The sequence below is a fragment of the Morone saxatilis genome, unplaced genomic scaffold, assembly GCF_004916995.1.
Source record: "Morone saxatilis isolate NCDOM2014 unplaced genomic scaffold, NCSU_SB_2.0 Contig1, whole genome shotgun sequence".
Lineage (NCBI taxonomy): Eukaryota > Metazoa > Chordata > Actinopteri > Moronidae > Morone > Morone saxatilis.
Window position 1 is genome coordinate 12,118,181 of NW_023339651.1, and position 17,234 is coordinate 12,135,414.

Consider the following 17,234-nt stretch of genomic DNA (forward strand, 5'->3'; position numbering starts at 1 on the left):
CCCACAGACTCTCTCTCTCTCACACACACACACACACACACACACACACACACATATTCACACATCCATATCCACAACCATCCTAACTGTAACTGCCACAGAGAAATAACACATTACCGTTCCCCAATAAGACAATGTAAAGATGTATGAATACAAATGCTAAACCTAAATGTTACTGTATGCAGGCCCTTTACAGCACTCCTCATTATGGTGTTGTTTACACCGCTGTCCTTCCTTGAAGAGCCTCTTTCCCATCCCATCCAGCAGGTGATTATGCATTTCAATAATTTGACTGAGTTGAATCAAAAAGGTTTCAATGCCTCTCCCAGACGTCAGAATCTGATCTAGAGTGATGGTCTGATGGTTACAACGATTAGCTCAACAGAAAATGATTCATGAAAGCATCAAAACACATCATTAATATTCAGCTAATCCTTGATAATACCACTGCTCTCAAAATAGAGTTTGTTTTTTATGCAGTGTTTCATACACTGGAACTTTATTATAAAGACTGTAGGGGTGATGCTTTGTCTTTTTTCTTTTGGATGGGGTTATCTTGAAATTAGCAGGCGACTGTGATTTCAATAACGCCATTCCCTAATTTGTCCTGTCACCGCTGCAAATCTTAAAATGTACAAATAAAGAGGTAATGGAGAAGTAAATGTAAGTGTAAGACATTCTGATATTTTGAGATCTGATTTATTTAAAACTTGTGTGCCCTTCATTTCATCGAAAGATGCATTCCCCATCCCCAGCCACAAGTTGTGTTATGTGTTGTTGTTTTTTCTCAAAATAACACTGAAGAAGGAATTGAGCTACATTTTGTCTTTGCACTAGGTGGCAAAAGTCACTAGGGAGAGACAGTAAAAACAATCTATAGCACACAGGGTAAAATTGTATTAAGGGAGAGACCTTGAATCTGTGAGTAGGACGCCTGTTGCCTTGACCTCCCATCTTCAAGTTCTCCACCACATTAGAGCACAAGAACAGCAGCATACACCCATGATGGTCTTTTTTTTTTTCTAGAATAGTACACCTTGACTCATCTGAGAGATCCAATTCCTTTCGCCAGTGGCCTTAAATCCTCACCCTTGTGCAAAATGTGTTTTCTTTCGGTTTATGACATGGCGTGTTATATTTTTTCAAACCAATTTCACTCACAGGTATTTCTCTGTCTTGATCTTAGCCGTTTTTCCATGTCAAGAGCAGATTGCAACCATGTAGATATTGATTATTCGATCAGGCCCGAGAAAGCGCTCAGTCGTGAAAAGACAAATTAGCTGCAAGCTGCTGACCAATTGCTACAAACCAATCACATCATCGTAAGCGCCTGATTGTATCAATGCCTTGCTCTCCACAACAGAGTCATTAAGGTTTATGAAGAGGCAAAAATCGTGGTGTTGTTTTCAATAAAACACCGAGGCTCTGGGCTGTGGGATGTTCCTCTATGCCTACACAAGGCCCAATTAGACCTCATGTATTTACAGATGGTCTACATGAACACAAAGCGACACAGGTGCAGCAGGGCCAACATCATCTGCTGTAACTATGACAACACTAGATTGATTCAGGACGTGGGAATCAGGGTAGGATGGGACGCATTTCACCAGTATAGTAACAACCATCGCCTTTAGAGTGAGAAAATTTAAATTGCATGTTGATGCCAAATATTTTCTCAACTTTCATCTGATGACAATTATATTCCCCCATTTATTTGACACCAACTCGTGAAAAAAGCCCAGAAAAAAATGCATAACCTTATTATTTCTCCTGCAGTCGCAACCTCTAATCTGCAATCTCTCCTCATCATATAGCCTCTAGCATAATATCTCCTACAATTCAACAGAATGGCCTTATTCATCTATGCAGCTGCGCTCACTACGGCGCACCTTCTCGGGAACGCAATTGAAATTCTGAATAGGCCTAATTCTGCACATGCTGCATTACAAAATGGCTTGCATCCATTCTCTCTTCAGGGTAATGACAACATGACTGCACCCAAAAATAATCCATATAGGCTCAGTAGTTTTTTGGGGGGGGGGAAATAATATGCGAGGACATGTGAAACACACAGGCTTACATAAGGAACCATGTTATTTTAATTTGCAAGGACTACCACAGCTTTATTCAACTGACATCGACGTTAACTGTATCTTTTACTGATGTTAATTATTTACTTAAATTATTATGCATCTGTGCAACCTTTGCACGTTTCATTATTCAATCGTTGTCATCTGGTGAGTGATTTCAGCATCCATGCAGATTAGGTAACAAATGCAATAATTACGCCAGCCATTTCAGCCCCTTTCTACCTGTACAACCAATATACACGTACCTTAATGTTTCGGCGGCTGCGGCGTAAGGTCGATGTTTTCTCTCCCCTCGTTCCTTTAACCCGATCGTCAGTTTTCCAACCTCGCTATCTATCTCTCCTTTTTCTCTTCCCTAAATTGATTCGCTTGTTTCCACGGCTGTGAGCTGGCTCTTGTTCTCGTAGGCTATTCCGCAGCGCCAACGCAACGCGGGGGGCTACAGTGATGGCAGGTTAAAGATGAACAGAATCCACACACACACACACACACACGGTGCACGAGAAAAAAAACAGAGATCAGATTAAGGGTCGTTGGAGAAAATGATGTTAGTATTATCACATTTAGGAACGAGGTCTAGGACGAGTGCATCCATGCGCCTTATCATCCTTGGAGAGGAACGCAGGCAGCAAACGCGACGGCGCCCGGTGGGCAGAGCATTTTGCGTCCAGCATAAGCGGCTCTTTACGCACATTCCGTATGTTTCCGTCTGAATCCCACTAAGACAGCATTAGAAGAATAGATGAAGGACCAACTACTTATGGACGTACCTGCGCTCTTTAGATGATTAATGCTCTATGACTGAATGTTGCATTATGGTCCGTTTGGTTTGTTTTTAGTCTGCAGGTTTGGTTTAACATCACCGGTGCAACATAAGCTTTATGCATGTAATGAGTATGTAGTCATATTTATTAATATGACTCAGCAGCACTGCTTGATGAGCAGGATAAATTGAGTCAATGTGTTTCTCCTCATACTGTGAAATTCTGGTCAGTTTTCAGTGTTTGTCACCACAGACACCTGTTTACTGATGAACCAATAGGCCAAAACGTCTGCAGTAAGAAACATTTCTGCTCCATTGAGTCTTAAAAGAGTTTTGTAGTCCTAATAATGTCCATACCCTTAATGAATGTGCAGTGCTAGCACATGCATTTCAGTAATGGCCAGCTAAGATTAAATCTAGCAGACAAATGAGGTTTGTTTTCTGCAGTCTTTGCATATGAGTATTTATTTTTCCTAAAGCAGTTTTCAGTGGTGGCTTTAAAGCTGTACGTAAAAAAGCCACCACTTTTATTATTTGCTTGGAGGGCAAACACTCTGCAGCACCTGTGAGGTTTGCACATTATAAAGCCGAAACCATCAGAAATACTTCTCAACCCTGAAAATATGCATATGAAGTATTTTGTGAGCAGGTTTCAGAGTTTAGTATGCTACCACTGGACTGCGGCACGTTTTAATTAGTAAATTGAAAAGAATGTCAGCAAGTTATTAGCCAATAAAGAAAGCTTTAGCCACTAAAGAGATGCCAGTCTTTCTCTCTAAGTGGCCTCCCCATATTGATCTTTGTCATGTGTATGTCCACATGTGTCAAGTGCTTTAGCTCCTATCATCATTACCCCCTTCACAAGGTTGGTGGCATTTATTTCAGTTCACAAGTGCCGAAGAGAAGCGCCCTTTGTAGCTTTGTATCCACAACCAAAGACTAGTTTGTAGGTAAAAATATATCTCAGTGCATCTTTGCTCTGTCTCAGCTCACACTAAAGGTCAAAGGACAGAGAAGGCCAGTTATGCTTCAGAAAGACCCCCAAGATATATACACTCCCCCCCCCCCTCCATCTCCCTCCCTCGCTCCTTCCCTCCCTCTCTGTGAATGCCGTAGTGAGCATTGTTCACGACCACTAGCTTTTGCTGAAAGCTGCACAGCAATGAGGTCTCTGTGCCTTTTGCCTCTCTCTTCCTCTCCCCTCCCCCTCCTCTGCCTCTCTCTCTCTCTCTCCCACCATCTACCTCTCTCTCCTTCCCTCTCTTTCTCCCTCTATCTCGCTCCCTCTATTAAATTTCCAGTCACACAGTGGTGCAGAGGATATTCCTCCTTTCCCTCTTTCTCCCTCTTCCCTCATTCCCTATCACTCATGCTGAAATCCTAGCCCACATCCAGTCTCGCAGCCCGACCGTGGCTGCCTTTCAGTGCTTTTTCTGCCACTCTCATCGTCTCCTCTCTCTGTACATCTTTTTGCCTTCCAACCCCCGCGCCATTTAAAACGATTCCACGCCGGCTGCCCATGCCAAACCCACCCTGTGCCTCTGCTCTCCTTCCTTCCCCCTCTTCCCTCTCTATGTCCTCACTGTGTCATTGCACATTGAATCTGATATCCCCCTTATGCATCTATGGTATGCTTGTGTGTGTGTGTGTGTGTGTGTGTGTGTGTGAAGGCACCCTTGAGCATGTGTGTGTGTATGTGTGTGGGAGAGATGGAGTGGAGGGAGGGAGAGGGACATGCATTTGTGCACAGTAAATGAACAAACACTCATCGCTGTATTGCTTGTGTCATCAGTACAGGAAGGCTCTTGGAGTAGAAATACAGCAGAGAGAGCTAATCCTACTATCCAGAAGACGAGTGCATGGCATTTCCAATACAACCCAAACCCCATAAACTCTTAATGCTGTGTTAGGAGCCACAGGGGAGGAGAAGGGGAGGGGAGCAGGATTTGGCAGCAACATGCTAGTGCCAAGACATATGTGGCATGCTGATAGCACTAGAGAGGTGCAGCTCACACTGTGAAGAAGCTTTGGAGGGGTGCTGATACACATCCATCACTTCCATCGTTTCAGGATACTAGCTACAGGCCTCACCACTCTGGAAGTGGGCGGTTGAGTAATTGCACACAGTTCAAAGCAAAGATTAAGAATGTGGATAATTTATGTAGCAGTAGCATTGATGTTAGATTTGGGTGAGAAGCATTAGTGATCTGTTTAATGGCCCCAAGCATCCAATTGGGATTGTGAACAAAGTGATATTTTTTGGTGGTTATTTTTAGAAATGTAACTGAAAAAAGTTGGATTGGCGCTCATTGCCATCTGTGCAAGAGAATAAGAGAGATACAAGGGAGAGTTTGGAGTTATTCATGGTGACATCCCTGTGTGTGTGTGTGTTAGAGGGAGAGAAAATAGAGAGAAAAATCCTAGTGTCACAGTATCTTAGCAACTGCCTCCATCTCCTTGGAGACAAGAACTGACATCATTTCCTGTGTGAGAACTCACTTTTGGTTTGTACACAGTGTGTTTGTGCGTATGAGTGTGAGGGAATGAGTGTGTGTGTCTGTTTGTTTGCATGTTGGCGTGTGTCCACGTTCATATGCAGATGTGAGCCTGCAGTATGTTCACCGATGCAAACAGGATGTAGTCTAGTGTTTGAGTCCAGGACTGTTCAATAATGTCACTCTATTTGAAGTCAACAAAAGACAAAAAAACAAATTTCCTGTAATAAGAATTATACTGGCATGGATTTCAACTTAAAGAAGTTTTTATGTTACTTCTTAGTATTGTTTTAGAAAACAGGATTTTAAATGGACCTGTTAAATCGTCATATTAAGACCAAGACAGAATTTTCAATTCCAAATGATGTTGTTTTTGAAAGCCATTTTCTCATAGCCCAAAGTCCATAAACATAGTTTGTACCTTGTATTGGAATCCGTTTTGCTCATGATGTCACTAATGTCGCAGTCAAGATTCTGAATTTGCAACATAAAGTTTGTCAGTAATGGAGTATCAAGAGTCTGCTGATCATGTAGGCCTGCAGCCTCTGCGCTTCAGTGCAGAGAAAATGTCATCTTCAACTGCCATCTTGTGAGCAGTGGAGTGAAATGCAGTCAGAAATAAACTCTCAGCTGTCACTGTTATTCCATGTTACATTCAACACACTTGTTAGCTTAAATAACCGTCAAACATTTTTTTGTCTCAGATTCCACAAACTTAAAACTAATTATCCCAAATTACAATAATGTCACTATGGCTCATTAATGAGTACATGCATAATATGCTTATCTCATATCTTGTACTTAATCTTGTAATCAGTAATGTATATTTATCAAATTGGTTCATGAGAATTAAAATACCAAATCTATAGCCAGTCAGCAGCTTTAACCGTCAGTCACTGTGTCAAACTGCGACCGACCCCTCCCCCAGCTTTTCGTTTTCAGCAGTCCCATCTGGCCACCACTATGAGAAATTTCTGAGGGCGCCACTAGTTCAGTGGATGTACTTTGCATTAACTTAAAGAAATGCTTTGACATTTTGTGAAATTTACTTATTTGCTTTCGTGCTAAGAGCTGGATGAGAAGGTCACAGGTCCTGGTTTGTCCAGGATTGTCCTGGTTTCAAGCTGGGTGTCTCAAGTCCCCACAAATATCTGTGAAACACTAAAATGTCAGTTTTTACCACAATTAAAATAATATTTCTAATATTATAGTTGTTTTCAGTACTTACATAGATGTTAATCATCTTCTGTCCCACTCATTATTACCTAACCCACTATAAAAACATAAACAAGGCACCACGCATCTGAATTCAACACTGATTTGTCTGTGTCAATCAATCGTTGTCAAATTGGTAGCTAGCCTATGAGTCATAGGCAACGCTTGCGGCTCTTTCTGACAGAACGTGCCATTAGAGGCTTACTCTTTCATAAAGTACCGGACTACAGAAACGCTGCTGCACTGTGCTAAACTAAACAAAGTGTCCTCCATCACCCTGATGAAAAGACGGTGCATGCCAAAGTGCATACATGTGTGCGTGCATGAACGTGCAGTATACTACTTAAGTGTCCCAGGTTTGGGGGATTTGAGAATATGGTCACCCTAGATTGCTTCCACTCTCGCATCTGTATACTAAATTAGAAGCTGTCACCAGTAGAATATTAGCTTAGCTTAGCAGAAAGACCAGTAATAGGGGGAAAAAGCAAACCTTTTATCACCGTGAAGTTGCCAGGCAACTCAAGAAAGTCCCTTCACCTGGCCTAGAAATAGTCTGGAACATAGCAACCCGTCACATCACAATGTGTTCTTTTTTTCTTCAGTTTTTCCTATGAATTAAACAAACAAGATCTAATGTGTAACTGTTGAGCTTTGGTTTACCAGAGCCAGGCTAGCTCTTTGCCCCAGTTTCACTTCTTCATTCTATGCTAAGCTAACCAGCTTCTGATTTAAGCCAGAGATGTACTGGCTGTTTAACTACGCGTTCGTGTTGTTAAGCAAGTCAGGCATCATGCGCCTGCGAACACCTAGTTAAAAGTAAGTATATCTCTGGCCTTAGAGTACAGGTATGAGAGTGATATCAATCTTCTCATCTAACTGTGCAAGGAAATTAATAAGCGTATTTCCCAAAATGTCAAACTAGTCTTTAAAGAAACAAGACACTCATGAACACTTTGTTGAAAATGCTTTAACAGACCTTATCTTGAAACAATGTGACACATGGAAGCATGTAAAGTTGCGTGTGTCCTATTATCAAGAGTGCTACTACAACACAACAGCCCCATAGCATCTCACTAACACTGCGATGCTTCACTGACATTCAAAAACTGCTCTCACATAGAAACAGATAGCTTCAAATGCATTTGAAGGTAATGACTTTGTTTTGCAGATGCATTGAGCAGGAACTACCAAAAACCCAGAGAGATTGACACTATTAAGTGGCCAATCTTGTTTTTTACCAACTACAGAAACAGAACAGACTCTATAACCTCAACCTTACACCCTAAAGATAAAAAGAAGGCAAACTAATTACCAAAGACCAGCTTTAAGAGCAACAATATAGGAAGAACAGCTCTGCTAGGATTACAGTGAATTTACAACAGAGAACACAAAGATAACTGATGACTCCATACAGCCAGAGGGTTACAGAAAGTATATTACAGTGACCACAGCATACACAATGCATCATAATCTCACAATGTATCTCAAGACACCTAAGTATCATGATTGTAAAATGCTAAAGATGCAAAACGACAGAATAAAATGGCCAAGAAAGGTTTTACAGTACAGACCTTGCCAAAAAATCACGGTCAATACATGAAAGAATACAGAGCTTTAACCTAGGAGATTACTATTCCAGGCTCATTCGAATCAACAAAGTCAGCAAGAGAAAGAGTCAGACCATCATACAGATCAGCATACGATTTACAAGATATCCCAGGGGAATCAGTGTCCAACATTGTGCCAAGCTGATGCTTCAGCAGAATTTGCACACTTCAGCAAAGCATTCTTATTCAAGCACACAACTGCATCATTAAAGTACCCTCAATCAAATGAAAGAGCAGAGGGAAAGTTAAGGCAGCAAAGTCGCTGCCGCAAAATACAAGGCCAGACCACCACAACACACGATATTCACATTGTTACTGTGGCATGCAGATGTTAGTATTTAACTCAAAGTGTCACCGTGCCTGTGTCCAGCCTCACAGAGCCGCTGAAACTTCTTGTCTTGTTAACACCTTTTTCTCTTGAAAGCATTTTATATGCACTGACACAGTTCTGAACATATGTTTTACAGTAACTGGCAGCTGAATGATAACAGGATCAATGTGACATTATTATATTATGTGTGAATGTGTAAGTAAACACTTATTTGAGTAGATAACATCCTACTTTAAGTAAGTTTTTAAATGCAGAAGTTTAAAGTAACTACTTCTTCCGCTTTAGGGTATGGGCCGGGAGATATTTTCAGGCATATAGTTTCTGTAGCATTTAGCACATCTTTTTAAAGATTTTCAAGAGGAATGTATTTAATAATTTCCAGTCAACTTACTGTTTTTGTCGCTTTATAGTCGAGCTGTTGTTGTTCCGTAACACAGCAGCCTCTGAACCTGACAAAGAATCCAAACCTTCACAGCTTTCACTTCCACTTATTAACATCCGATTTGAAATGACGCCCTGTCCCATAATCTGACCAGCAGAAGTAAGTATTGCAACATTATTGTAAATTTTTAAGGAGAGGTGTAGTTACTCCTATTAGGCCTAGTGGCCCTATATATTTAACATATGAAGTATAAAATCAATTGGAACTAAACGTAGCTTTCTATAATATGCAATTCAGAAATGTTTATAATATACCAGATTTTTGGATTGTCTCCTCAATAAAAACATATTGTGTTGTAGCACTCATCTCTGCCTCATTTCATTAGTCTATACTGAAAAAGGAGGCAATCTGATGGATAACAAATAAGGTTTCTGACTGTAATGTGCTCAGCATTATTGTACTGTATGTTGGAGGTTCATATACTACTTATAGCAGCTCTTTACCTCTGAGATTGTTACATAAAGTCTTAATTTCAACCACAGATGCTAAATGTACTGGTTTTGAGTTTGCATCTATCTGTTCATACTGTCAGCATCGGGACTTCCAGACTGGACTGACTGGCAGCTGAATGATAACATGATCAATGTAACTGCAGGGCCTTGGGCATTGTGCAAAGGTAAGGTGCTACAGAATGACTTCCTGACAACTTCAGTGAGAAGATGTTACTGTAAAGCAAACCTATAGAAGAGTCCAGATCATAAAGTATGAGATTACTTTATTTTCACACATTCTGATATGCTTATATTTTAATTTGAAACCAAACAGTGAAATTACATCCAGTGGAGCAGGAAGCATGTCTCATAAGCACAAGTATATATTGTAACATCAGAGCAGCACATGGTTGTTCGACCATCAGGAAAATGAAAAAAGTTATGCAGAAGTTATGCAATCACATTTATGTACATGCATCAGCACAATAGTTCAAACTGAGTGCAGTTAAAGAGCCATTAGATGAGGGTCATGTGAATGTTAGTTAGGGTTAGGGTTAGGGTTAGAAAGAGACATTTTCCCAAGGTAACCCCTGTGGGGATTTCCTGGGGAAAGGGTGTGTGCTGGCCATTCTTGCTGTTGTTTTTATTCTGAGAAAAATACAGTTTGTGCCCTGATGTGTTTTAATAATTCCTAATATTTAGATCGTGGGGGAATCTGGTGTTCAGTTTTCTGTTGTCAGTGTCTTTCTGCTTTTTTCCTCTCTACCGGTGTCCAATTTATGTTGTTTTGTACTCCTGTTATTTCTAATGACCCTATACCATGGTTAATAAAGTGTGCCACTAGATGTGTGTGTGTGTGTGTCTTTGTGATTTTTAATGTTATATATGTGTTGTACCAGTCTGGTTTTAATTGTGTTGCCTGTTTCCCCTACGTATGAGATGTCGCTGTGTTTACACTTTATGACATACGCAGTTGTGTGTGTTGGTCGTTAGGGTCTGTTTAATGGGGTGTTGTTTGTATGGTTTTTAATTGTTTTATTTTGTCTAAAGTAATTTGGGCCTTGTTGAGGAATTTTGTTTAGTTCTGGCAGTTTACTTTTGACTAGGTAGTCTTTTAGGTTTTTGTTCCTCTTGTAGGTCGAGATTATTCTATAATCCTGTAGCATGTTTTCGTTCTGTATTTTTTGCGTGAAATTGTTCTTAATGTGTTTGTTTGCTGCTACGCTATATGTCGAGTAGGTGGTGATTAATGGGATGATTGTTGTCCTGTCCTCTGGTTTTGTGGCGAGGATGATTTGTCTGAGGAAGGGGTAGGGTTAGTTTTATTTTTCCTGGCCTTCCTCATCTTAAAACAACCTTGAGAAGATGAAAGCTGCAAAAAAGAAAAGAAAATGTAAGTGTCAAACTGTATAATAACTATATTGTACAAACAAACATAGGAAATTAATATTGAGGTTGGGTATATCATTCTCAAGCAAGAAAGATGACCAGATGAAAATATGTTTTTCAAATATCCAAAAATATTATTTAGAATAAAATCACTAAATGTATCATATTTTTGTTGTTATAGTGCTTCATCGCTCAAATAAACATTTACTCCAGCTGTTCTTGTTAAAGTGACCAAATGATCATTTGAAGATGGAAATAATCTTTTAACATCCCATCTGAACACACTCAAAGAATAGCATTAAATACTTAAACTTCTAAATATCAGTTACAGACCTTTTGTTATGTATTTTTTTCCTTTATTACCTATTTATTATTTTGTATTATTATTATTATCATTGTTATGTTTACTATTATTATAATTAATAGAATATAATATAAATTGTTTTTCTCTCCAGCCCAATACACACAATCATACACAACACAATGTACTATAATACACTAATTTAATTATCACTATCATTATTATAATTATTATGACCATTTCAGCCTTGTTTGTTTTGTTTTGCATGTGTACCATGACATGTTCTGCACGTCACCCTGTTTGCTCTTGTGTATTTGATCCCTGTTTAAATCATTATAATGTGTAATTTATGACAAAACTTTATAAAAATAAATATTACACAAATATTTTATTAGTCACTATAATAGATTAAAAAAAATTTGGAGTAAACGAAGAAATCATTCTGTGAGCAAGATGTTGAAACCTGGGACATGCCTAGGCTGTCCTCATTGGCTGAAACTGTGTCTCCAAGTCTTACTCCCCCCCAAAAATCCTCTTCATTCTGACCTTAAAACTAAGGCCAATGTAAATAAACATGATCATGTTTCATGGATTGAATATTATACCATACAAGAAGGATGTGATTACCTCTTTTCGGACCATCTTTACTGCGTTTTTATTGCGAGTGCAAGACAGAAATCCTTTTGTCTCATGAAACAGACAGTCCACATGGAGTATGACTGCACGGTTGTTCATCTGTCTGCTGTTTGGTAGAGTGTAGTCTTTGTCAAAGGTGTGATGCATCGCCACCAGAATCACTTTCTTACATCCTGACTCTTCGATACAGACAGAAAACATAAATCAAAGTTTGCATCTAACAGACAAAACATGATATAATATTTTTATGTGCTTTGGGGTTTCTGCATGTTTACCTTCAGCGCTGGATAATGCTGAATTAATGTCAGTCTCATAGCGACTGACAATGGGACAAAAGACGATAGTAGTCACATTACTTCCTGCCATGGGTGAATCGACTATCTTTACACCTTTTTTCTTGAGCTTTGTAATAAACTTCTTATGACAGTCCAAAGTGTTTCCAGCTACAAATATGTGAACCTTCGGCATTTTTCCTGAAAAAGAAAACAAATAGTACAGTCAAAAGTTTTACTAGATCCCCTTTTAACAATATGCTTGATACTTTTGATGACTTTTCCCTCATTTTAAGAGAGTATCTAACACAAGTGATATCATGTTTCATCTATAGAAAAGACCTCAGCTGTAACAAAATGACTGATTATTATTATTCATACACATACAGCAATAGCGTCTGTGAGACCCTAATGGTTAAGGAGTTAAAGCCAATGTCTAAACAACATTTTTATTATCTATGTTATCATCACTTTTTTCCAATAATCCCCAGTAGCCTAAGGGACTGTTTGTCATTTATCAGAGGGGATGGCTGAGGTATGACTTAGTTTTTTGTTTTGACCCTCCGCAGAGCTACAAATATTTTTCCTTGAGCCTCCCCGAGTCACGGGGAAAAAACATGACCCTCCATCCACCATAAATAACCACATTTTATTATATTGACACAAAATAACACTACATTTGAGTGGACTAAACTAACACATTGGGTTTTACAGTGCAATAATTTGCTCAAACCTCAGTGGGCAGGGAGCCAAGGATAAGGGTAGTAAATGAATACACAGTCTGACATGTTGGACACAAATATTTTCACTTGCTTGGCAAGTTAATAGCAGTGGGGTAATATCCAGACATGGAGGGTGATTTATTGAGAGAGAGTAGAGTTTGTGAGGGAACATGAGGCCACAAGATACTTCCTCTGCTCTTTCACCTTAGTGCTCCTGACATACACACACGTACAGAGAGAGATAGAGAGACTGACATCGGTAATAAGGATGTCATGGAGTTTTTTTTACACTTTTCAGTTAGTAAAAACAACTGGAATACAGCAAGCTTTTAAAACTCCCGGGGTTGCCTGCTCAGGGGCCAATACAGTGTGTGTGAGTGGCAGGGCCCCTATTGAGGGGGAAGTAAGGGGTGAAATCAGCGACAATACAAACGGGCCACAGTGCTGTGGTGCTGTTGATGTTGGCTGCGTACCGTCGAGAATTCCTCGGCGGCGGTGGGGACTTGTCTCTGATCTGCAGAAGATACAGACGAGCAAGCAAAGGGAGAGTTTGTTTTCTGCATGGATGTATTAGAAAAAAGGGTACCAAGTTTGAGTGAGGTCACCATACCACCAAAAGTATGTTATAACAAAATTTAAAATGAACACAAAATATAACATTTTAAAGTTTTATGTCGCTCCCCTGTTGCCAAAATAAAAAAACATCTCACTCCCCAGTGTTTAAAAAATGATTTGACTCTCTCGTTTTGAGCAACCCTCCCCTCTCATAAATAACAACAGTCCCCTAAAAGATTTTAAAGGGGTTTCACAAAGGTAATTGAATACATAGATGCAACAAAACCAATGGTGGAAAGTAACTAAGCACACCTACTCAAGTGTTATAGTATAGCATGCCACCATTTCAGAGGGAAATATTGCACTGTTTACTCTACTACATTTGTCTAACAGCTGACAGATTCAGATTTTAAGTGTCTAGGCCTTCTAGTTCTGCAGCAATATGCCCCTGTTACTGACATTAATATATCAGCTATGACATTATTAGATTGTGAATGTGTAAGTAAGCACTTATTTGAGTAGATTTTGCTGACAATATCCTACTTTAAGTAAATATTTGAATGCAGGAGTTTGAAGGAACTACTTCTTCCGCTTTAGGGTATGGGCCGGGAGATATTTTCAGGCATAGTTTGAAACCATTTGTCCAAGACATGGGATGGAGTTCTGTAGCGTTCAGCACATCTTTTTAATCATTTTCTAGAGGAATGTATTTAATAATTTCGAGTCAACTCACTGTTTTTGCCGTTTTACAGTCGAGCTGTTGTTGTTCCGTAACGCAGCAGCCTTCAGAAAGTGAAAACCTTCACAGCTTTCACTTTCACTTATTAACATCCAATTTGAAATGACGCACTGTTTGTGCATTCCCATAATCTGACCAGCAGGTGTCAGTATTGCAACATTATTGTACATTTTGTTACTCATATTGGGCCTATAGTGGCCCTATATATTTAACATATGGAGTATAATATCAAATGAAACTAAAAGTAGCTTTTTTAAATATGCAATTCAGAAATGGAAGGTTTATAATATACCAGATTTTTGGAGTGTCTTTTTAATTCAAACATAATGTGTTGCGGCACTCGCCTCATTTCATTAACCTATACTAAAAAAAGGAGGCAATCTGATGGATAACAAATAAGGTTTCTGACTGTAATGTGCTCAGGATTATTATACTGTATGTGGGAGGGTCATATACTACTTATAGCAGCTCTTTACCTCTGAGATTGTTACATAAAGTCAGTCTTCATTTCAACCACAGATGCTAAATGTACTGGTTTATAGTTTTCATCTATCTGTTCATACTGTCAGCATCTCAACTTCCAGACTGGACTGACTGAGTTTAGGGAATCTGGGTAGTCTACATTCATGTTATAACACTGCATTAATTGACATTCTGACACACAAACGTTGACTGTGATTGCATGAGTGTCACTAAACAAAACAACTCAGTGTGTGTACTGTTTCACAGAGGGGTGTAAACTGTATCCGTAGGAGTGATTCCTCATCCATCTGTAATGCAAGGTTGTCTGGATCATCTGTATCCGTACATGGTGTCTGATCAGAGTCAGGATGAGCTGACGTTTCCCCCTCAGGCTTCTCCTGCCTGTGACAAATGAGCAGTGCTGCTGATGGAGTGGTCAGTGGGCACGCGATGGCCTTTATTCACTGATCTCCAAAAGGGGAGCAACAGTATTAAGAAAAACACACAGCTTTCACAGACACATGGTTTGTTTTTCCATAAATCGTACATCTTGTCCTGTCACATCAGGAGTCCTTGGAGCTTACAGGAATCTCAGAAACACCCCTGGGTGCAAACTTATGCTAAAACCAACCTTCTAAATAAATACCTTCCTAAATAAATCTCAACATGCAGGAAACAATCTATGTTATCTTTATTTTCTCCACAGAGGACATGTGTCTTTTCTTATGATTTTCCTGTTTAAGATGACATTGAAAAAATTTGTCCCACACTGTCATAATATATCAGTCTAAACACGGTATTCTGCAATGACCTAAAACAAGACATGTGTTCTGTAAATTAAACTAAGGGTAAACCGGTTTTAGGTATCAGCATCCTTGATAAAAACCAAGCGGCAGGAACAAGCCGCACAGTCAGCAGAGGTGATTATAACATTTAATCACTGGGCCCTATCGCCAGACTTTGCAGGCTTCTCGCCCCAAGGTTTGATTTACCCGCCCTCTTCCTGAGGAAAAATCTCATTCACTAGACGGATTGCTGAGCAGGCCTCTCCGACCAGCCCCTATAAATCATTCTTTAATCAGAGGCCTCTGAGATTGGGTGCAGACACCCGCGGGAGCACCACTGTGACACCTCAACTCCTCCCAGTGCGTCTCTGCAGTCCTGTGAGTTTTTATCCTCTTCTGTTTCCTCCTTGGGCTTGTCTGCATTTGTATCAGTCATCAGGAAACTAAGAGCGATGACCCGCCCTGCGCTCTCCATTCACACCAACACTTCGACACTTCTTGGAAGGGAGTGATGCCAAAGAAGACCAGGGACAAAGATTACTGGTTTGAGACTGCAGGAGGATGCAGGGTCAAGGCTGGATTACTAACTGGGCAACATCTCCAGGGACCCAGAACAACTGGGAGCCCAACAGTCCCATAGTGGTAACAACTGGTTTGTGGTAGTTCAAGTAAGATGTGTTTGGGAATACACACCACTGAAGCTCAGTATCAGTTGTCACGATAAGGAGGGTCCTGTGTTCTTCTATCAAGTCATGAGAGGGAATCCAGTGAAACTAATACTTAGTTGTTGTAACAGTTATAAAGTAGAATACAAACACAACTGCATATAAATGTATTACTGCAGTTTAAAGTATCAGTGCAGTAACTCACATACTGACCCAAATTTGATAATACTGAAGATGATGCTATGAATTATGGCTGCAACTAAAAAGTATTTAATCTGATGATTGATTTTCTTGAGAAATCAATTTTATTTGGATGATAAAATGTAAGAAAAAAGTGGAAAAAAAAATTAAAAAACCCAAAGCAGTTTACTTTTACCAAAGAAGAGATACAGAACCAGTGAATTGTCATTAAGTATCTTTTAATCAATTATCAAAATAGTTGCCAATTATTTCGTTATTCAATAGTTGATTAATCGATTGTTTTAGCTGTAGTGAGTATTAACAATGACTCAATTTGTAGTTACTGGAGTATCAAAATTGCTATTCTGACATTCAAAACTTACTTTTGAACCCCTTGAAACACAATTGAGAAATTAATATCAACACAAGGTCTTTTAATATAGCTATTCTGGAGCTTTTGATCACATCACATAATCTTCATTTCCAGCAAGAGGTTGGCCCTAGTTATTCATTGAATTATATTATGATCAAAATTTTAAGAACTAAATAAATTATATTTTGTTCTTGAATTTATAATGTACAAATGTATTTTAAGGGCTGGTTTTAAGCACTGAGTAATACAGACTTATCTGGCAGCTAGATGGTATAGTTATATAAGTTAATACTGGAAATGGACAAACCATGAAGTTTGATAATTTTAAGTTTTAAGTTTAACATCCATAAACTTGCATAAACAGATAAGAGACAGAATATATGCCCAAGAAAGTAAGACAAAAGCTGAAAACACTGGATAACTCAGCTTTACTCTGGATGGAGGGTGGGGGTACTGGAAGTATTAAATCATAAACGTGTATGGGTGTGTTTCATCCTGAAGTTGGTGAAACAACCCTCAGATGAAACTGTGACTGTTTTGATCATTTGGTGTCGCTTCATCCCTGCCACCTACATCAGCCCCATGCAAACTCATTCAGATTCTATACTGAATCTCATCTTGCTGGGAAAATGTTCACATATGGGGACGCATTCATTATACTGAGCTTGAATGTTTACTATGCAGCATTTGTGCCAACAGCAAAAAAAGGAGAAACCAGCATGATGGGAAGTGAGTAAAGTCAGACGAGTCAGAGGAGAGGTCTGAATACTTTTTTTTTTTT

At 39.3% G+C, this 17,234-nt stretch overlaps 1 protein-coding gene across 2 annotated transcripts in view; it reads right to left on the reverse strand.

The window, feature by feature from the left end:
• Positions 1-9,512, reverse strand: part of lrrc4bb (leucine rich repeat containing 4Bb) — a 15,056-nt gene extending 5,544 nt beyond the window's left edge. The window contains exon 1 of one of the 2 annotated variants that reach the window (XM_035665776.1): positions 8,893-9,512. The gene's annotated coding sequence lies outside the window, so the exon portion shown is untranslated. Of the gene's footprint in view, positions 1-2,335; positions 2,818-8,892 lie in introns of those variants that run through there. The other variant, XM_035665769.1, reaches the window with a different exon arrangement.
• Positions 9,513-17,234: the final 7,722 nt, after the last annotated feature.